Raw genomic sequence first — 23,589 nt, 5'->3', positions numbered from 1 at the left:
ACAAATCTTACCACATATTCATTTAATTGTCATATATTTTTATATGACTGAGAACAATGTCACCCCTATATCCCACCAAGACAAACTGAGAAGTTTCTTCAAATTATTGCTTTGTTCTTTTAAATACACATACTGATAACATCCGATTACATTACTTATTGTATAATATTATGGTCTGATTGAGAATGCCCTTTTCTATTGTACTGTGTGATATGTAACTTGTCCCAATTGTCCCCTAATAAAAATTGTCTCCTTCTGTGCAAATGTTTCTTGGAAAAGAGTGATAATTAGCTCTTATTCATCTCACAATGTGATTTCAGTTAGCCAATCAGAAAAGATTTATTTTGTCTCTGATATGTTCAAAATATAGTGCTAATTGCTTTGGGAATTTACTAATGTTTATAGAATAGAACATTCCTTGACCTCAGGGAACTTGCCTTTTAATTGGGGGATGTGATATACCAATAAAAAGATGCTTGTCGATTCAAATGCATTTTGAATTTGATTTCCATAACTATTGCGTGATATAGGGAATGTTTGATGAAGGAAGTCAGATTTAGTTTAGACCTCATTGTTTAAGTAGTAATTATATAGGGAAAGAAGATTATCTGAACAAAAGCCAGACAGACAGCCCTGTTCGAGAAGAAATGACATGGTGTACCAAAAAAAAAAAAAAACAAACAAACAAAAAAAAAAAACACTGAAATGTGAGACTCAAAAAACTTAGGCTTTGCGTCTTGACTCTTCCTTTAAGTAGTTATGTAACCCTGTAAAAATTAAACAATCAAAGTGTAAATTTTTATTAAGTGCCTAATATGTGCTAGGCACTATGCTAAGCTCTGGGGAAACAGGCAAAAAACAGCACCTCCTCTCAAGGAACTTACACAATATAATAATGGGTCACCTGCTTAGACCTTATAGTCCTTTCATTTTTGAAGTAAAAGTTGAATGAATTGATTTCCAGTCCCCTTCTAGTTTCAAAATACTATTAACATGTAAAAGTTTTGTCAGGTTAGTTAGAGGTATTGCTATCTTTTTAGGGAACTTCCACATCTAAAGTATGAGTGTATGAATGTTTTCTTCCAGAAATACTCAATCATACTCTATCCTTCCATTTGCTCACTAATTCCTTCATCTAATAAATATTTACTGAGTATTCACTAATACTCAAGACACTAAAGTAGGGGCCTCTTGCATCCACAGACCCATAAAACATTGACTTTACATTCAGGAGACTGATGCCTTTTAGGGAAGGTAGGATTTGCATAAATGCATAGAAGTCTGTGATAAATGACAGAAATGATACAAAGTGATATAGAAGTAAGAGTCAGAGAACAAAATATCTACCAGATATAAGTTCTAGATGAATGGTGTAAGTAGAAAAAAAAATCCCAGGTGTGAAGTCAGAAAACCTGTGTTCTAGTCTCTCTTCCTCTCTTTTACTCCTAATAAACCTTTTAAGGTGTGACCTTATTCTTTTCTCTTAATCTCTCTGGGCTTCATCAGTTTCTTCATATGTATAGATTAGGGGCTTTCAGATGATCTCTAACTTTCCTTTTAGTTTTATAAGTATGCCCCAGTATTTTCATATTGTAGTAACTGTATCTTACCTGTATGTGGAGGAAACTATGCAATGGGAGTGGGCGAGCTGGTGGAGAGGAGCAGAGCCACAATAAAATAAAATCACCAAAATGCCCTAATTTGGTTGATCCAGGAGTTTAGGACATATAGCATCTCTGTTGAGAAATGGTCAGTGTTTGCCTTCAGTGTAATCTTTTGGCACTTCTCTGGTATCCATAGTAGTAATGTTCAGGTTTTCATTTCCTAACTGGTACTCTGTACTGCAGTATTTTGTGGCATAGTGGATAGAGAACTGGCTTTGGAGTCAGGAAGATCTGTGTCAAAGTTCTGCCTCCGGCACTTAAGTGCTGTAATTTAGTCACTCAGTGTCTTAAGAAACTCCATATGAGTATAAATTAGAAAGATAACAATTTGTTTTGATGGGAATAACAGAATTTAGAACTAGAAGAGACTCAAGAAGACATCTTGTCTATTCCATCTTTTTAGAGATGAATGAACTGAGGTCCATGAAGGTTCTCACTCATCTAAAGTTTTATAAGTAATTTTTTTATAAAAGAGATGGTATTTGAACTGAGCTTCTCTGACCTCCAATGAAGCACACTTGTCACTTTAACTACAGGAATCCAATGAACATAGTGACAACCTGAAAAAGGGGGAAAAAACATTGTAATATATGAAAATTTTATTTTTAAAAAAGACCCTTTAGCCTCTTTTTTCAGACTTGGACATATTTTAATATATTTCCTTTTCTTTTCTGTGGCTGTTCTTTGACACTTTGATGATGCTATAATTTTATTAGGGTGAGTACTCCAAATGAGAAGAGGGAATATTGTCCTTTGAAATAATCATTCTGAACATCTGGGCAAAAGGTGTTTCCTCAGCCTCCTCTCTTTAAGTACTTGACTAACTTCACTATTCTGTAGGATCAACACTAATTTTCAGTGTTTACCAGCAATCATAGATGACTAGCAGTTAAAAAGCCATCAGCCCTGTCACATTTTTCAGAGAACAGAATCCCCTTCCAGATGGCCCTTCATTTGGATAATGGACAGCCTAAGGGGATAAAAATGTCACCTGTTGTAGCTAGTCAACAGCATTAATAAAAGCACAAAAATAGGCAATTCATGTTTATGGGCAACAACCCAAAATGGATTTGTGAATTTTCTTACATTGAGTTCATTTACAGCAAATCAACATTTTAGTAATGTAAAATTTCTAGTTACCACCTATGTTTTCCAGGGGATTATTCAATAAACATTTTATTACCTTAAAAGAAATCAAATAAAAAATCATGAGAACACAAGGCTGTTTGTAGAAAATACAAGATGTGAAAACATTGCAAGCACCCACAGCCATGTAAATAGGGTTTGTGTATTCACCTCTAAACTACATGAGAGCTGAGGAGAAAATATTCATTTGAAGAAAGAACTTTGTTGACATCTCGTTACATGTTTTATAATTCAGTTGGCAAAACTATGACTGCCAAAATTTTTAATTAAAATTTTGGATAAATGCCATATATTGTGCTCTGCTTTAAACATTGAATAAAACCTAGTTTTTTGTTTTTTGTTTTTAAGATGTCATAAAAGGGTGTTCATTTTGAGTACTAGGGCATGCTTTCATTTATAAAATACAATGTGAATTTTTATTAGTTATCATTTAAAAGTCCTATCCAGAGATCATTAAATGGTCTACCTCAAAAATTATATGGAATTGAAAGTTTGCAGACTCATTTTACAGATATAGCAAATATCAGATCAGACAAAGTAAATAGGCATCACTAAACTTGCTCAGAATGTCAATGGTTGAAAAACTTTCATAATAGTGACCATAACTATGTCTTCTTGTTCCAAATGGTGCTCAGTGTTCTGTCAATTAATTTATTCACTTTTTGAAACAGAGTTGTCAGCCTCTGTATTTTATTTGTTCTTCATGCCATTGAACTGCTGCCAACAATTTTGGGGTATTACCAAGAAACACAAGTTGTGGGGATAGTTTGAGTCTTGTAGAATTCTGCAGATTCTAATTTTTACTCCTAATAGGTCATTATTGTTATTATTATTATGTTAAACCCTTACTTTCTATTCCAGAATTGAGTATTAATTCTAAAGCACAAGAGTGGTAAGGGCTAGACAATTAGTTTTAAATGATTTGCCCACAGTCACACAGCTAAGTATCTGAGGACAGTTTTGAACCTAATTAGCTACCCCACTACTACATCTTTGACTTTTGATGTGATAGGAAAGTTTGTTAAAATATTGTGCAATATAGTCATAAAAGCTTATCAGTTTTATTTTTAATACAGTAGGAATAAAACAAGTCAGTGTCTAGCTAGTACTTTAAAGCTGGTGAAACTTATCTTCACAAGATCTAAGAATGTGAAATAAAACCTCAATAATGCTTAATTATCTAACATTTTCATACTTTTTATCATATTGTAAAAGTAAATGACTTAAATATTACCATAGAAAAAATCTATATATCATTTCCTTTTCTTATACAGCTGCTTTGATCAGTCATTTTTCTCTATTTGGGATTTTCTTGGCAAACATATTGCAGTTATTTGTTATTTCCTTCTCCATCTCATTTTAGAGATATGGAAACTGAGGCAAACAGAATTAAATAAATTGCTCTGGGAGCACAGAGGCAGTATGTGTCTAAGACTGGAATGAAACTTAAGAAATAGACCTGTAACTTTATCTACTGAATCACCTAGTAGCCATGTTTCTTATACAATATATCTTAATACATTCATTTTTTTGTGTCTTTTATAATTTTCCAATAATTTCCCAAAGGATTATGTTAAAAATGCTCACATTTCATATTAAAATTGTAGAGATGGAGAGAACATCTCTAAGTTAAAAATATATCAACTCAATGAGCAAGTAAACAAGTACACTAATTTCTTTTCATTTTAGTTGTGATGTAGATGTTTACTCATCACCTTAAAAACTGATTAATAGCAAATATCCAGGTAGTAACCTCATAGATAAGAGAATAAACCTCAACTGTAACATTAAGAGCTATTATAAAAGAAGCAATTTTACAGTAAATGGAAATAGTGCTTTAATGGTATAATATTGTTCCTATGCTGAAAAAATTGAGAGAAATGACTAAAAGACAGATGCATTTGGGACAGTATTTAGTTTTCTACTAATAAAAACTTTTTTTGGTTATTCCTCAAATACATTTAGATGGTATACACAGAGTAACATTCTAAATTGAGTATTTCTAGGGAAGGAAGGATATTTAAGGATGAGAAGTTTTAACTGATTCCCTGACTGGAATAGAAAGAGGAAAAAGTAATCAGAATTCCCTTTACATGGCTTAAATTCTATGAGAATTATACTAAATTTTCTCTTGAAAAGGTCTGATAAAGCATTTAAAAAGAAAAAAAGGGGGAGAATTATTGCTTTTCTTTTACTTAGCCTGGATGTTGAAGAGACATATGCCAAGTATCTTGAAAATGGATTTTTTAATTGAAAAAATTTATTCAACTTCCCTTGCCTGAGCACTTATTTTAAAATATTGATTATGCCATTTTTCCTCTATTGAATAATATATGTTGAATAACATATATTGGATAATATATGTTCAATAATATATTGAATTAATATGTTGTAATTATTAGAGGAAAAATGTTAAACAAACATAAAACAATAGTATCCTTAATACAACAAAATTTTCAAATTTCTCTGAGCTAATCTAGGGTATAATTAATCTAGAAAATAGTGAGATAAAAAATTAATAAAACAATAACATTAAGTATTTTATTATGAGGAAGCCATTTTCTGGTATTTTAAATTCATTGTCTTTGGGATTCTATATACAATGGTAGAAAGTGAAGTGATCAGCAGATTATTTCAATTTCTATTTTACCTTCTAATCAGTGATTCCCAAAGTGGGTGCCACCACCCCCTGGTGGGTGCTGCAGCAATCCAGGAGTGTGGTGATGGCCACAGGTGCATTTATCTTTCCTATTAATTGCTATTACAATTTAAAAAAAAATTAATTTCAAGGGGGCTAAAGGGGCTGGAAAGGAGGTGGTAGGCCAAAAAAGATTGGGAACTACTGCTCTAGATCTAAGACAAGAAGACAGTTTTCCTTCATATTTTCCTGAAATATGATTTTTGAGTTCTTTCTTCAATCATGTCTTTCAGGTCATGCAAAAATTCTTAAATGATCTCTCTTCAATCTATTTTCAAGGTCAGTTTTTTTTCCAATGAGAAACAACATTTCCTCCTGTTTTTATTGTTTTTATTTTATTTTATTATTTCTTGATGTCTTGTGGAGTCATTTGCTTCCACTTGCCAAATTCTAATTTTTAAGGAATTATTTTATTCAGCGAATTTTTAAATGCCCTTTTCAATTTGCTTTAGTCTGATTTCTTAGAATTTCTCTTCAGCATTTTCTTTTGTGAGTGTGTGCCTCCTTCACTAAGCTGTTAATTGTCTTTTCATACTTTTTTTCTTTTCTTTTTTCTTTTTTTCATATTTTTTCTCCTCTGTAGTCATGAGACTAGCACTCCTCTTGACTTTAGAACTGTGACCAGGATCCCTATTCCCTTATAAGCAACCAAAACAGTTCCTCTCTACTCTGAAACTATGATCCTTAACTGCCTTTGGTCAATTGAGCTGCCAAAAAATGCCAGCTATTTCCAGAGCCATCAATAGTTTCTCTGTATTCTTTTTCTGATCTTTTACCATCTCTGTGCTGAAAAGCCCCAAAGCTACTCTTTCCACTGTCACAGCTCACTTTGTAGTCCATAGTTGGTGCTGTCTTTAGGTGAGTTCTAGGTCAAACACCTATCCTGTTATCCCAGACCCCTCCTGCTAACCTACTAAGTTGTTTTTGTCTGAAAAATATTTTACTCTGACCTTTTCTTAGCTTTACAACTCCATAATTTGATTTGAGAAATTATTTTAAATTTGTTTGGAAGGGAATATTGAGAGCTCAGCTGGATTGCTAATTCTCCTTTATCATTTTTGCTTTCCACATTGTATCATCTTTGTTATTATTCCCCCATAAAAATTCTATTGAGGATGTATTCAGTCTAGTTGATCTATTCTTCTCAGATTTTTATAAATTTGTGAGCATTGAGGAAATTTTTGTATGTCCATCTGCCATATAACTGTCTGCATTTTTCCAATTATGCAACTTCTGTATGCTACTCCTTTTGTGATTTCTGAAACACTCAATGTTGATAATTTGATGTGGATTATTTTTGATTATCACATAACATTCCATTGCCCTTTAGGTGACCCACAATAGTGATTCTTTGGAGGTTTTTAACATGTTTTCTTCCTTCCATCCTTCTTTCCTTCCTTCCTTCTTTCCTTCCTTCCTTCCTTCCTTCCTTCCTTCCTTCCTTCCTTCCTTCCTTCCTTCCCTCCTTTCTTTCTTTCTTTCTTTCTTTCTTTCTTTCTTTCTTTCTTTCTTTCTTTCTTCCTTTCTTTCTTTCTTCTTTTTTTTTGGAGTTCAACCCAGTGCTGTTAATTATGTGTTAATTTATTGGGGGAATATGATAATTTTGACCTAATTCAATAGTGAATAACTGATAATGACTAAATAGATATTTTAAGTCTCTCATATTATCAGATTGACATTTAGTCTGAACTATGCAAGCAGAGTGTTACTTTCATACTAGACTTTGAAACTGTAGTTAGCATATAAGAAAATGGTGTGGTATGTTTAAATAGGATGCATTTGGTGACTGATAGTTCAGAATATTAACTTCATTATACCAACAATATAGTGCTATTGGGAATATAAAATGAGGGAAATTATGCCAAGTACTTTTGATGAAATAAATTTGATACAAATACTTCTGATTTTATTATAATTCTAGACTCCAATAATTTGCATTACGGACAAGTGATCCAATGAATAAGATCTTATTTTGATGTCACCAATATCACCCCCAAAAGAAATGTTTACTGTCTCTTGTTGTAAGCCTAAAACACACACATATGTATGCACAAACCATATGCAGAAAGACACATGTAGAGAAGTTGAGAAAGATGGAGATGTAATTCTTTGCACTATATCTATGCAAATTTGAAGAATAAAGAAATGGAGGTAAAGATATAAAGAGAAAGATAGAGAGGGAAAGTTAACTTAATAATCCACTAGTGATGCAGAAGGAGAAATGAAAAAGAATCCTAGTCCTCTAGGAACATGTATCCCACTGAGTGATAAAATATGTATACATAAGTGCAAGATAACTTGAGGCCAGAGAGAGTGATAATAACAATAACAATAATGATAGCTAACATTATTTAGAATATTAAGTTTGGCAAGGTATTTTAAATGTTAATACATTATCCTCATTACAACCTGGTACTGTAGGTAATATAGATAATATTATCTCCCTTTAATTGATGAGGAAACAGAATCAGAGCTTAAATGACTTCCCATGGTCACACAGCTTAAAGATTTCTAAGACAAATTTGTACTCAGCTCTTCCTAACTCTAATACTCACAAACTTTCCATTGTTCCATTTAACTGCCTGTCAAAATACTAAGAACTAGAATATAACTAGAACTAATAACCATAATATGTATGGGATGACAGTTTGACTAAGCCTTAAAGTAAGCCAATGATAAATCATAGCTGTGTGATACAGTTTGGCATATAAAATTCCCTTTTTGAAGACAAGAATCATAGTACCATCTAGATTGAGATTTGGATGGAATCTTTAAAAGCTACTGATTTCAACTTTCTTTATCGTATACATGAAGAAATAAAGGTACACATGCATGACGTGACTTTGCCCAAAATTACCTAGATAGGAAGAGACAGAAGTATGACTTAAACCCAAGTTATCTAACTCCAAATCAGGTACACTTTCTAATGGTTTGCACTTGCTTTTCAGGAAAAGAGTTAATGACAAATCTGGGGAATAATAAGTCTGGGTTAGCCAGACTACAGTGTGTTTGTGAATGGGGGATTGTTTGCATTATCTCAGAAGGTAGGTTAGGGTGGAGATCTCTACATGTCAGGATTGAGTCATTTCCTAGAGACAACAAGTAGTCAGAGACAACTTTTGAGTAGAAAGTGACATAGTTACAAGATACTTTAGTAATGCTATTTTACCTGTTGTGGCAGATGGATTGGAGCAGGGGTTTGGCAACAAATGGCTCTTGAGTCATATCTGGCTCTTTTGAGGGCCAGATATGGCTCTTTCTGCAGGAGCCACAAAGTCAACCGCGGCACAGTAACTAATAGTTTACCCATGACATCGTGTGTCACATGATACGTCACGTGATCCTTTCGGTACTGCGACTATCTTCTAAGATAGAAGCTCCCTCATTGATATTGCCACACGAGACAAATCCTGGCTTGGTAGGTGTGCTGTGTGTTCCTCCTTCTGCCCTCCTTTTACTCTTTCCACACCTGTTACCGACATCTTGGGGTTTTGTATAGTGACTGATCACTTTTGTCTACATTCTCTAACCCTCTGCCTCTGATTTACATGGCTTTATCTCAATGCATTCATGGGGTCTGCACTCCCTATTTGTGGGGTTGTTATTGCTTTTAACTTTTCTACCTGCACTTAAAGGGGAACTATAGTCAGATTACATCTTTACATAGGCTTCATTAGTGAGAAGCATTTCTCCCCAGTAGTGGTTTCATTTGATACAGAATGATTGAGTAGGCAGCACTGATAAACACCTGTACCAGGAAATGTATGTGATGTGTCCTGGCCAGTTTTCCATGAAAAGGTACCCTCCTCCCCCACTACTTACTAATGCCTGCACACAAGTCATGTTACTTTCTGTAATCTCCTGATCTCCTACTTAATTTATGTGGCCAAATGGCTTAACCAGCAGGCCGGCAGCTTTTTCTTCTCCTGTTGCCTGACTTGAGAGAGGGAGAGGAAAAAGTATTTTTCCCTGAATTTTTCTCTCTTTATTTCAGCAATTTTTTTAGTGTAAAGGAGTTTTATATGTATGTGTGCAGTTATATCAGTACTATAGTGCCCCATTAAGTTTTGTTTTTTGATTAATAATCAGCAAAACCATGCAGCACCAGAAGTCATATTAATGTACTTTATTCATCATTGGTTAGCACATAATAATGTTATTAAAAGTAGTTCAGAGACTTATTGTACTTTAAAAGTGTTTTTCTTACATAAAATGCACATATTTACTTGCATTCTAAACATATTGTACAGCTCTCACGAAATTACGTTTTAAAAAATGTGGCATTTATGGCTCTCACGGCTAAAAAGGTTGTAGACCCCTGGATTGGAGGATGAAAATTATCAGAAACCAAGTATAAATAGTTCAGGTAAGAAAAAAGTTAATGAGGGCTTGAAGTATGAAGTGGTAATGGGAGGGAAGAAAAGGTAGATTCAAGAGATACTGTTGCAGCAGAGTTGGCAAGCCTTAGCACCTAATTTGAGGAGGTAAAAAGAGGACAAAGTTAAAGAAAGTAAAGGATGGCTCCCTTGTTATGGAAAAATAATGAGTTCCATTTTTGACATGTTAAGAAATAGAATCAAGCTGTTAATTATTTCCTCCAGTTAACTGAAAATGAGTATTATAAGAAGAAGGAGAAACAATATACTACCTTTGTTTCTGAAGAAGTTGATAAATGTTGTTGAGGTATGGTACGAATTCTAATAGAAGAAAATAAAAGGATAAGGGGCAGGTCAGTGGCTCAGTGGGCAGAGAACCAGGCCTGGAGATGGGAGGTCCTAGGTTCAAGTCTGGCTTTAGATACTTCATAGTGACCCTGGGGAAGTCATTAAATTCCAGTCTCTTAGCCCTTACCACTTTTTCTGCCTTGGAACTAATGTTTTTAATTTTAAAAAGAATGGAGAGTTTGTTTGAGAGGATAAGACAAGAAGACAAAATGACAAGGAACTGAAACAGCTAAAATTTTTCATAATTGGTTCTTGTCCTTTGTATGGGAAGTGGACCAAAATGATATATACCCTATGCTTTTGACTTGCTGATCAGGCAAATATGAGCTTAATAGGCAAGTCCATAGTTCAATTACAAAAAGCCCATATGAGCATTTGGGACAGAAATGCCTCTAAATGTGCACATCTCATGTTTCATTTAAACTATTATAATTCTGTTTTACTCATAAAGCACAGAGTCTTCTTTGATGTAGGCATAACATGCTTTCAGTCCCGTGTCATTCTCCTATATCTCACAACTGATATCAACATTCTTCAGCATGACCTTGAGAATGTCCTTGTATTTGCTTATTTAGACCTTATTGTGAGCATTTCCCTTGTGTGAGTTTTCTGTAATTTTTTTTTAGGCAAACATAATTTTGGCATTCAAAAAACATGGCCAATCCATCAGAGTTGTGTTTTTTGGCAACTCAGTGAGAGAAAGAATCAGGCTGGTAGTTATTTCCTATAATTAATTACAAATGTGTTTTATAAAAAGATTCCATTTCAAGGAGAAGCAAGATAGTGCCTTTGTTTCTGAAGAAGTGTATAACCTGTTGTTGAGATAGAGTAAATATTCTCCTAGAAAGTAGGTAAATACAAACAAACAAAAAAACTGCATAGATAGTTTGACCTAGATGATAAGACCTGAAGACAAGATGACAAGGAACTGAAACAACTAAAAATCCCAATGACAAAGGAACTGATAAATAAGTTTCTTTATGCAAACCATAATAGATGTCCTATGAGTCTCATCTAAAAACACATTCAAAGCCAGACAGAAATGTAAAGAAAAACAGTGATAAGACTGACTCTATGCTTTTAGAGGGATGGCTAGGAGGCAATGCATGGCCTCATTCTGTCCTGAATTATGATGATGGTATGTCAAGTGCATACATCACAGCCTTTCTAATAATCCTACCTTTTTCTTTTGCTCTTGCCCCCTATCATTCTGCAAATCTTCTATCTTCCATCTGATTTCCTACAAGGAATTTTCACAAGTTCTCCATCACCTATACAATGTTTTCCAGGATAGACTTGTGAAATCCATGTCCCTAATATTTATTTTAACAAGAGGTATGGCTGCTATCATTCTAAACAGACTTTCATTATCTTTGCATATATATATATATATATACATATATATATATATATATATAGTGGGCATACTTCTGTAACATCCTTGAAGAATTTTCACTGCTAATCCAAGAAACCAATTTAAAAAAAATTAAAAAGAGAAATGGATAATAGGTATGAGGCAACATCTGGGTCAATACAATACAATAAGAGGTTAAGAATTGTACTTTGCCTATATAGAAGAATAAAACCCTAGGAACAATGATATTCTAAAAATAGCTGTGACTTAATATTGTGTTTTACTGTCTGTTAATTTATCACAAGGAGTAAAAATAAACCATAGGTGGGAAATGGAAACTTCACCAAATGTTTCCGTATCTTAATAAAATTAATTATATAGCACACCATAAAATGACAGCAGTATTAAAAAAGAAAAGTAGCGATTTCCGATGTGCCATAACTGCTTTTTATAAGGACAGAAATCATATCCGACACTCATACCCATTCAGTCAGGTCCTGCTACCCTGCAAATGTCAGTGTACAGTGAAAGGAAAGGAAAATTAAGCTAAACAGAAACCAATGGGGATGAATAGTTTTTGGTACGTAAATCACATAGCATTTGTGTACAGGCACTACTGATGCATATGCAAATAGGAGATGGAATATATATATATATATATATATATATATATATATATATATATATATATATATATATATATATATTTCGCATATGTTTGTTTTTATGAACCTACATACCTGTATAAAACAATTCTTATCTATACTATCACTACTGATGGATTCATAACTTTTAAAGCTCCCTAAATACGCCATACTATGTTTTCAATCAAATTCCACATACTACCTATTCCCTGATATCTTTGTGAGGACAGCTTATGTTTTGAAGTTTAAATTTAATATGATAAACCATGATGAAAATTAAAAAGCACTATATTCCATCATGCTCATAATTTCAAAATTATAAAATGTCTGAAAGATTTTCATCAATTAAAATATGTATTTGATTTTTTAAATTCAAGTGATCCCAATAATAAAACCTCTACCTCTCTGTGTATGTATGTATGTGTATATATATATATATATATATATATATATATATATATAAACACAAGACTGAATATGATGAATTTCTGGTATTAACTATATATGCTTTTGAAATATCTATATTTGATATAAATGTGTATGTGTGTATATGTATTTACATAGCTATGAACATGAAGTTATAATTGTTGAAAAATGTGTGTCAACAACATTGTTTTATTGAAACATTTGTTAACAGAGATAAAAATAATATTGGAGATTTTATCAGAGCTAAATATATTATTAAAAGTATAAAGAAGCAAAAAGTCAGCAAAGTTTTACAATATAAGAATATAATTAAATTAAATTTCCAACTCTCCATGTCCAAAGTGGATTGCAACCAGTTTGTCCCAATCCAATGCAATAAACATTTTTTTAATGCCTACTATGTACCAGGCACTGTTCCAAACATTGGGTATATAACTAATAAAATGAAAGACAGTCCCTGCCATCAAGGAGCTTACATTCTAATCAAGGAAGACAACATAAAAAAGGAGTCAGGAAAGGGGATTTGAGATTGAACACTAGGGGATACCATTATGGGAGCATTTTGTTCTATGGAATTAAAATCAGCAAGAGCAAAACTTCAAAGTAGAGTGAGCTGAGATTCCAGTTTTTACCCTCTATAAAGGATGACATTGGGAAAAATTTTAGGTTCCACCCTCCAGTCCTCCAATCAGAGGGGAAAGGAAGGAGGCTGAGGGTGGTGTCTACAATTAATATTTGATTTAGCATTATGATGAGGCAGATGTTATGAATTTATTTCTGAGAGTAGCATGAGGCTCCCTGAATTTGGCACAGCAGATAGAATGCCAGGCCTGGAGTCAGAAAAACTCATCTTCCCGAGTTCAAATCCAGCTTTAGATATCTACTAGTTGTATGACCATGGGCAAATCACTTTAACCCTGTTTTCAGTTTTCTGAAAACTCAAGTTTTCTCCTCTACTAAATAAACTGGGGAAAGAAATGGTAAACCACTCCAATATCTTTTCAAATATCCCTATAAATTTTACAAGCAAAACTGTTTTGGTTAGTGAGGATTAAGACCTCATGCATATCCTAACCTTTTTCTTTTTCCTTCTCTTCCACACCCATTCAGATGTTTAAACTACTACACAAATCTTCTAATTGTTTTCCTTTCAGTCTCTTATTTCTTCAAAACCACACCCAGGACTGACATAATTTTTTTGTTTCCTAAAGCACAAATCCAACTATATTATCACATGACTAAAAATCTTCCTTGTTTTCTATTGCTTCCAAGATAAAATGTAAATATCTTAGCTTAGTATTTAAATCTCTTCACAATCTACTTCCAAAGCTACCTTCCTGAACTAATTTAAAATCATTCCTTTCTCACACTTTATATTATCAGAAAAGTGGTCAAATTGCTTGTCTTCAAACATAGCATTCCATCTGCCATCTCTATCCTTTGCATAGGTTATCATGAATGCCTTACATGCACTCTTTCCTTACTACAAACTCCTAGAAATGTTACATTCTCCCAGGGCTCAGTTTCAGATGCCTCATTACATGCAAATTCTTTTATGAAAAGAAGGTTTGTCTTTGTGTCCTCAGTACCTAGCATAGTATTTGACATATAAGAAGTGACTAATAAATGTTTTATTTGAATTTCATAGCTCCCACCAGTTGTTAATATTTTTCCTTCCTGAAATGTAATGCTCACATATTTGCTTACATACATGACTTATTCTACCAGGTAGAAGTTATTTGTGGTAAGAACTTAGTGTGTGTATCTGAATATATGTGACTATCTGCGTGTGTTTATATCCCTACCATTTAGCCTAGTGCATTTCACCAATATGCAAGGAGCCTTCCTTTCTTTTCTTAACATTGCCTAACAGCAGACTACAGGAGCCATCTATTGAACACCCCTAGGTCTCACAAAATTACTGTTCTATTTTTTTCCATCCATGCATTTTTCTAATGACAGACTATGCATTATTCCTCCTATGTCATTTCTTCTTTGTAATATGTTTCAGTTTGCTCATAACGACCATGACCTCTTTGGATCATCCCAAACTTCGATTCTGTGGATATTCCCTTAAAAATATGCTCAATCTCTTGACTCTATGAATGGGAACATAAGTTCTACTAAGTTTCACAAACTCTTCCATATCTATTTTATTGTTTAATTTTTTTTTAATTTGTTGGTATTCTGAGTTTTTGTTTTGTTTGGATTATAGTTGGCTGCCCAACCCATTGATTTATTCCTCATTTTTTCCTAAATTAATTTTATTAGGACTTGTTCTAATGCTCATTCTTGGTTTTTGAAGGAGCAGCTGTGGGGAAAAAATGAGTTGTCCTGTTTCCTAATAATCTAATATTTTGTCTGGTCTCTGCCAAGTAGGGCAAAATCTTAAGACCCATTCAAAATCTGTAGAATTCTTAATGTTCTTTGGAAAGGATTCATTAAAAATATAAAATTTCTTATACTTATTAAAGTCTTAATTTATAAATGCCAAGCTCCTTTCCCCCTATTTCCTTAGCAGACACCTGTGATATTTTCACTGTAGAGTTTGCCCTAGTTAAGTTCCAAAGACTCACTTGACTAGATAGCTATATGCCATTATAAGTATAAACCCTGTACAGATCAGTTAACAATTTTGATATGTAATTGCTCTCAAGGATGACCAGGCAATGCATGAGTAGCTTAGTAAAAACCTCATTACTAAAATGAAATGAATGAAGAAATATAAATGATATTTAATTGGGGATGAATAGGTTTGTCTTTTTATTAGAAAGTACAGCTTTTGAAACAACATAAAATAATTTTAGTATTAAGAATATAGGTCTTTGTTGAACAAAAAACTTTGTTGTCATTTAAAGAATAACTTCTCAAACACATTGCAGCCCTCTTTCCTCCTCTTGTCACTTAAGAACCCATTCTGCTCTCCATTTGTAGCATTTATCCAAGACAATACACACACACACACACACACACACACACACACACACACACACACACATTCTCTCTATTTTGTCCAGGCTAGTAGTGTAGAAACTACTACTAATAGACTCAACTCCATTGCTGACTGGCATGGAAAATTGGACCTGCTTCATTTCTGAACTAGGTTGTATTATCTCTCCTTAGGCAGCTAGGTGACTCTCTTGCTCACAAAGGCTGACCATATTTTTATTGGAATAAGTACAGACATTCTATTAGCTTTAGTCCAATTTTGTTCAAAAGTCCTGAACTCAAACAATCCAAAAACCTCTGTCCCCCTAGTTGCAGGCTTTCCAGGTATAGACCACTAGTCTCAGCAACAAATAGGTGTTCATAATATAACTTTTTTTTCCTTTGTGTGTGTGTGTTTGTGTGTGTGTGTGTGTGTGTGTGTGTGTGTGTTTGTGTGTGTGTTTGGAACCATTATTATACTGTAGAGGAGCTAGATGCAGTTTTTAAAATGTCATCTACAAATAAGACCATCTGATATTATATGTCTGCAAGTGATGGAATATTATAGTTTTGGGAGAAATGAAAAGTCACAATAGAAATATTCAACTCTGAAAAATTGAAGTCAGCATTTATGTAAAAAGTGACAGTAAATTAAAAGTAAACAATTATAAAGAAGAAACAATGCAATGAATGGTTTTCGAAAATTATCTATTTAGAGAAAAAACAAATTAGCCAGTAATGTAGCTCAAGAAAGGTACAGCAAACATCATCAAATGAACAACCAATGATAAACATCATCTATAGCACATTCTGTGGATGGTTTATAGAACTTCAATAGGAGAATCTAGACAAGATTTAAGCAGAACGGATGGTTTATGATATGAATCTATAGAGTGAATATTTGTGTCAATCAAATTCCAGAACCCCTGGAGTACTAGAGGACAATTTAAATATTAAAAATGTGGAAATTTTTCAGTAAGAAAAATACTTATATGAATTAATTAGACACATCTTTTAAAATGTATCCACTAATCTAACTTCTAAGTCACATATAATCCCAACTATTCTTCTGATTTTTGAATCCTTAAATACACATAAATACACGTTATATTTTTAGCTATCCACAAAAGCTGATGTAAGAAAGATAAATATGCACCTAACTCACTGAAAACAAATTAGATGTTTTCTTTTCTTCTCTAGAAAATATTTCTTTGGAGAATATCCATAAATTGGAGTGGAAGTCAAGTATTAAGTTTCCAAAGTCAAAAGCTAAAATTCTAATACAATTGTTTCTTTCCCCTTTTTTTGAGATCTGCTAGACATCTACAATTGTGTTTGCTAGTTATAGTTACTGCCTGAGGGTGATATAACTCATGCTATGAAAATGCTATTTTTTTTCATTAATTTCATTTCACCTAGGTTTGTTTATATACATAATTCTAAGTAGACATATAAAAAAGAGGGAACGAAATAGAATTTAACTTTAAAATTGCAATTATTTATCTATAAGGAAATATGTATTTTTGTTCTTTCTGTTTTTTTTTTAACAATGTGATTAGGGATCCAGCACCAGCTGTGAGATCTCAGAGAAAAATTAAATTGCAAGAGTTAATTATTCTCCTCCATCCCTATCCAGTGTCCCTATTCAGGTACTGCAGCACAGATGGTGTTGTGGTAAAGACACATTGCACTGTCAGACCTTGTAACATATGGTATCAACGAAGAACTCTAACTACATGAGTTTCAAGGTTAAGATAGAAACTTGTCACCTTTTTGACATTCAATTTGGACTTTGGAAATGGACATTTTCATGAAAAGTACTCCCTTTTTGGTGTTTTATGTTTCTATTCAAATATTTACTTGAAATCTTAATAGCAATATTATAGATGTAATTTATTTCTTGTAATAGCTGCATTTCTAATAAACTGTGTGTAAATGAAATAAGAAAATCAAGAATTTAAAACTGAAAAGGGATCTCAAAGATACCTATCTTATAACACTTTCATTTTGCAAAGAAACTGCAAAATAAATGAGTTTGCTAAGATCACCTATTGTCAGAGAAAGAAATAGAATCTAGACTTAAGTGTTCAATAATAAATCTACTTGTTAGCATGTAAAGCTGAAGCTCCAGAAAAAATCCAAAGTCATTGCTGTACCCAAAGGTTACAAAACAAGCTACTTAATACTGAAAACTACAAAGAGTTTGCGAATGTTTAAAAAACTTATAGTAAGGCCCCATATCTGCTGATTCCTTAGCCACTAGTTTAATTATTCACATTTAACCACAGGAAAAAATAGTTTTAAAAGAGACAGAGTTGCATAAACTCTCACTCTCTCTTCGGTCATCAAAATTCAGGGGGAAGACAAAGGGTAGGATGAAGGGTGAAGGCCCAGGATGCAGTGCATGACCTTGACATATTTGATGTCTGACCAAGCCCTAAGTGCTCCGTAGTGCCCATTTCAACCAGCTTCATGGCTATTGGAACAAATTTATCTCATTGACCTGTTTCATGGGGGAGATTCTTCATATGCTTAGTGTAGGCCCATCCCTAACTCACTGATGGGCTTGTGGCCCCTCAGGTACCCTCAATGTGGTTTTGTCCATCTGTCAAGATGTTTTATACATTGTGACTGTTGTCGAAACTCCAACTTCTTAAAGCAACAGGTAAGAGTTGAGGGCCAAGGCGGAGACCAAAGATGGTTGAACAGCTCTGAAAAGAACTCAGTAAATCTTCACATCAGAGGTCTTAGGCATCCTTGAACATCCAGACCCCAAGAGTATATACAGTATTATACAATGTATTTTATTATTATTGTATTAAATGTTGGTAATGTCTTACTGTGTGTTTATCAGTTAAATTTTATTATATATATGTACATATACATATATATGACTTTAAAAAGTCACATTATAGTTTGCTTATATATATTATATGAATGTTTCCTACATGAATAAAAGGATCTCATGGAGTTGTTTGGGTTATATGATTTTTCATTGATTGGTGATCCTCAGCTTAAATTATTTGACTGTTATAACAATTTTTCAACTCATAAGCCTACATTATCTCTATGATAGTACTAGTTTTGAAAAGATAAGCCTTTATTTCATGAAAAGAGTAGGAAATCACAAAAATCCCACTTCTTTCTATATGTATGTATATGTGTAAGCATATATTGATGCTATAACAATAATGAAAGAGACCAGTTAGTAGAAGATATTTATAAAGAGGAGATAGAGAAAGAGTCTCTCTTCCAGCTCTCCCCTGGGGCTGAATATCCACTGGGAGACTTTAAAGGGGTGTCACCCTGAAAATGGGTGACCTGGATGGTCATGCCACCCCACAGGAGCTGGGGGCAAGGCTTCCCTATAAGTTGAGGTATGTGGTACCCCAATCTGATTCTGAATAAGGATGAGGTTCACTCAAACCTCCCCTTGGGTCAGTGAATTTCACAGCGTTGGCCGGGGGGTGGGGTGGGGAGGGGAGGTCTGGCTTTGAGATGGAGGCAGCCAGACCAAGCTGTGGTTCCTCTCTCCCTTGTAGTCTTTCAGGCAATCTGGAATGCTATCTGACTAAAGAATGGCTTTTATTATTCACAATTCAGGGATTGGGAAATGGGGTGAAGGGCAGAGGGATTTTGGGGTGCCCTCTTCTCTATTTTTATGGGGTCTATCACTTAGAAGGGAATCTTTGGGGTTCCCACTCCTAAGCTTCTTCCCCTACCCCTCCTCCTTCTGTTTCTATTTCTAGTTTTCTGTTTATATCCTTTTCTATAATATTAAGTTTTGACTGAAAGGGGGTCTCTCAGCAAGGTTGGGTAATGGGAGAAGGAAACTAAGAGATAGCCTGCAAAATGGAGTCCAAACTTCGCTGATTTGATGGTTGAAGTCTTTATGGGTGAGATGTAATGGAATGGCTTTGATCAGGGAATCAGGGTTTCAATTTCCAAAAGAAAGAGCCTCAGGAAGCCCTCAGGACTAAATCCAAGCTGGGATGTCCACCTCCTCTGTCTCTCAATCCTCTGCCCAAAGACCTCTCCTCTCCCTCTTTTCTCTGAAGAATCTCCCAGGATTCTCTCTGTCTCAACTGTCAGCAACTGCCTTCTCTGGCTCCTTTGGTCCCAACCCCCTTGAACAAATCCTATCCTTACAATGCACAAGCTTAATGAGTTACTCATTCAAATATAATTTGTTGCTAGTCTAGAGGTATTATTCATTCACTTGCTCTTCTTCTCCTTTTTGTCTTGGTAGGCTTAAAAACTGTTTAAAAGTGTGTGTACTTTTAAAAAGGGGGGCTCTTCAGTGTTCCCAAACTTGATGCAATGTGCACAATATCATTTATAAATAGAAGTATCTGGAATACTTTACCAAATATAAGAAATCTCTCTTCCTATTGGACTTTGTGAGACATAGATCTAATTATAGCGACGAACATTTGGAATAAAAGGAGGAAACAAACATTTATTAAGCACACTCTGTGCTAGTCACTTTGCTAAGTGCATTGTAAATATTATCTCATTTGATTCATACAATAATCCTGGGAGGTAGCTGGTATTATGAATTCCATTTTACATCTGAGGACCATGAGACAAATGAAGTTGTGTCTTGGCCAGAATTACAAAGCAAATTAAATGTCTGAGACCACATTTTTACTCGCATCTTCCCAAGTCCCAACCCAGTGCTTTATCTTCTATGATACCTCATGGCCTCACATTAGGACATGTGTTAATATAAGATGAATAAGTTTCACAATTTCAAAGTAATTACTTTTCAAAGAAGTTAAGGGCACAAGACAAAACGCAACATAAACTGAGAAGCAGATAAGATGAGGTAGAGGGAAAAAAAGAAAAGCAAGCCAGCTTTATTAAGTGGAGATACAGTAAATAATGTCATTCAGGGATGATGCAAACAGGTCTCCTGGGACTTAGTGGAGAAGGATATAGCTAGACTAATTCAGTTAGTTTTCTCATCATTGTTTTCTGAAGGCCTATTTCTATCAAGGATATCTGAGAAGTTTTATTAATTATAAATTAAATATAAATTATGTAACTATACATTAGAGCCCAATTTAGTAATTCCACATATATGTGATATTGAACAAAATGTGTTATCAAAATATTCAGAGATTTTCTACATCTTTCTTCTGTGTTTGTCCTTTTCCCAGTTTAATCCTTAAATACTCTCTGGATGTCTTTGCTTAGATGAGTTTCTTACTCACCTTTCATTAGTCTGATCTTTCTCACTATTGCTTCTTATAGCTTTATGAAATGACATTTGTTATATTCTTCTACCATCCGTTTCACAAAATATTTTACAAAAGAATCTATAAATATTCTAAACTAGTTTGGCCTTGCCATATGATAGCCTTAAAAAAGAAATTAATTGCTTGTTCCCTGAGATAATTTCTAGGTAATTTTGGTCTCAGCATCATAAGATCATATGATTTTCCCTTGGAAAGGACCTATCTTATCTACTTCAAGTAATATCACTATCACAATCAGTTCATCAATCAAGCAATGTTTATTACGAAGCTTACACATATGCCAACATATCAAAGAGTTTTTGTGAAAAGATCTCCAATAAAGGGGAAAACCTTAGCTTTTGGAGTATCTGATCCTACTTTTTGGGTAGTTATTATTTGAAAGAGTTTCTATTATTTCTTTTTTTCTATCATAAATTTATTTTTTATTTTATTATACTTTTATTTTTTGTATTAAATTCAAATATCATTTTAGCAATCATTTTCTGATATTTATTATCCATATTCTTTCACTTCCTATGTCCCTTCTCTCTCCCCCAAACAGGAGGAAATATGGTAGAGATTATACATGTCTTATAATACAACACATATTTCCATATTTGTCATGTTGGAAAGAAGACATACGTTACTCATACAAGAAAAAAATCCATGAAGGAAATAAAGTGAAAAAGAGTATGCTTCAATCTGCATTTCAGTCTCTATCAGTTTTATGTATAGTGGTATATATCCTTTTTTGTCAGGAGTTGCAATGCTGATAGTTCAGACATAGTTCATAATGAAGACAGCTAATCACCATACATTATGGTTCTTACTTGTGTGAAATGTATCAGAACTAAATTTGCTTCTTTATAACTTGCATTTATTACTCCTATTTCACTCCCCTAGGCCAGGGTTGGTTCTGAGTTCAGCTGTTGAAGGAAAGTGGCCTGGACTGTCTTTAGTAAACTACAAAATTCTTTTAATGATTCTAGGCTTCCCACATAAACCAAAGCTTGGATTTTTAAGCAATGTTCTACTAGAATTTTATGGATTGCAATAAGATATAGCATTATGATACTATATTAATTTTAAGCATTAAAATGAATAGCATAGAGAGGATAATGGAGAAATGCCTGATGAGTGTGAATAGACTACAACATACAAACTATGAGAAATTTCTAAAGAACAGGAACACAACATGGAATGAAGAATATGAATGATAGGAAAAGAGGAGTCAGTTACATTATGAGGGTTAGGGGTGATAGCCAAAAAGAATTCTCCAGTAATTCCCTCCAAATTTTCAGAGAACAAGAGAAAGTCCTCGGGCTCATTGGGTAGACTCAATGTGGTGACATTATAGGAGGACTTGAACAAGGGTTACACAGGTTGGGCAAATATGGACAGATTACAATCTGTATTATTAATGAAAATTCCTAATGAAAACTCAGCTCATAGATCTAAGTTTTGGAGAATTTTAGTACTAAATAGTATCCCTTATCCAATTTAAATGAAAATAACCATTTTCTGAATACTGTTAAAATTCAAGATGAAATTTTACAAACAAGAAATTTCAATATAACAAAAATTAATGAAGAACCAAGCTTAGAGTTAGGAAGATCTATTAATTAATTCTTATACTGTCTGTATGAGACTGAGCAAGACACTTAAATTCTAAGTGCCTCAAAGTTCTCAGACAATAAACTGCAGAGCCCTTGATCTTTATCTTTTTGGGGAGTTTCCTTCTTTTTAATTTCCTAAGCTAATAAAATCAAAGTGCTGGTCGAAAAAATAGATTAAAAGGGTTATTGAAATTGCCCGTATCTTTAAATGATTATCAACCCTTCAACTAGGATTAAACATTTCCAGGCACACTAAAATCTTCCAACATCTTCTAGAAGAAACATTGTCAAGTGGGAAAACATTATGAGAAAGATTCTGCATGTGTACATTTTAAAGTGCTGTAAGAAAGAATACCACAAGAGTGTCATTCAAGTTTTCTGAAATTAGACACTCTGAAAGTTCCATTTAGAGAGTTTTACAATAATGACAATATTGCTCAACTAGAGAATTACAATTCCACTTATATGAACCTTTTAGAGTAGTATTCAAAACTGTATTGCACTCATTGAGTTTTGAATGCAGTAACCAATTCAGAATTTGACTTTGGCAATTTCCTTTTTGGAGTTAAATGTCATTCTTACTGTATTTCAAAGAAATCGTCCATCACATTTATAAGGTAGTTAATACAGGGGGAAAATTGGTCTTCGTTGTCTACTGATGATATTTTTCGTCTTCCTTTTTATCAGAATGATTATGATGAATTCCCTATAGTTCTGACATGTACAATTCAGTGATGGCTGATATCCTGATGTTATAAGACATAATTTGAGTGTTTAAATTTACAGTTCTACTAGATGCTTTATCTTTTCAGTATGCAATAAAACTATGTCATGTCATGTGGGAGAGCATGCTTCTGCCGGAGATGGGGAAAAAAATTAGAAATGTAGATTGCTTCTTTCACAACAGTTCTTGATATGGACACTTTAAAAATATTGTTTAAGAATTAGTATCAACTTGGTATGAATCAAATCTGCCAAATTGACACATTAGGAAATGATATGATATTTTTCAAGTATTCTGGCTACATGGTCAGCTGCTCTGATTTTAATATTTATTTGCCATGGAAAAAGATCAAGATATTTAGAAAGGTGTTAAGTGATTCTTTCTGTGTAACAACAAAAAAAAATCTAGTCAGACAAAACAAAAAT

This window comes from Gracilinanus agilis, chromosome 2 (assembly GCF_016433145.1).
Source record: "Gracilinanus agilis isolate LMUSP501 chromosome 2, AgileGrace, whole genome shotgun sequence".
NCBI lineage: Eukaryota > Metazoa > Chordata > Mammalia > Didelphimorphia > Didelphidae > Gracilinanus > Gracilinanus agilis.
This window is presented reverse-complemented; position numbering follows the sequence as displayed.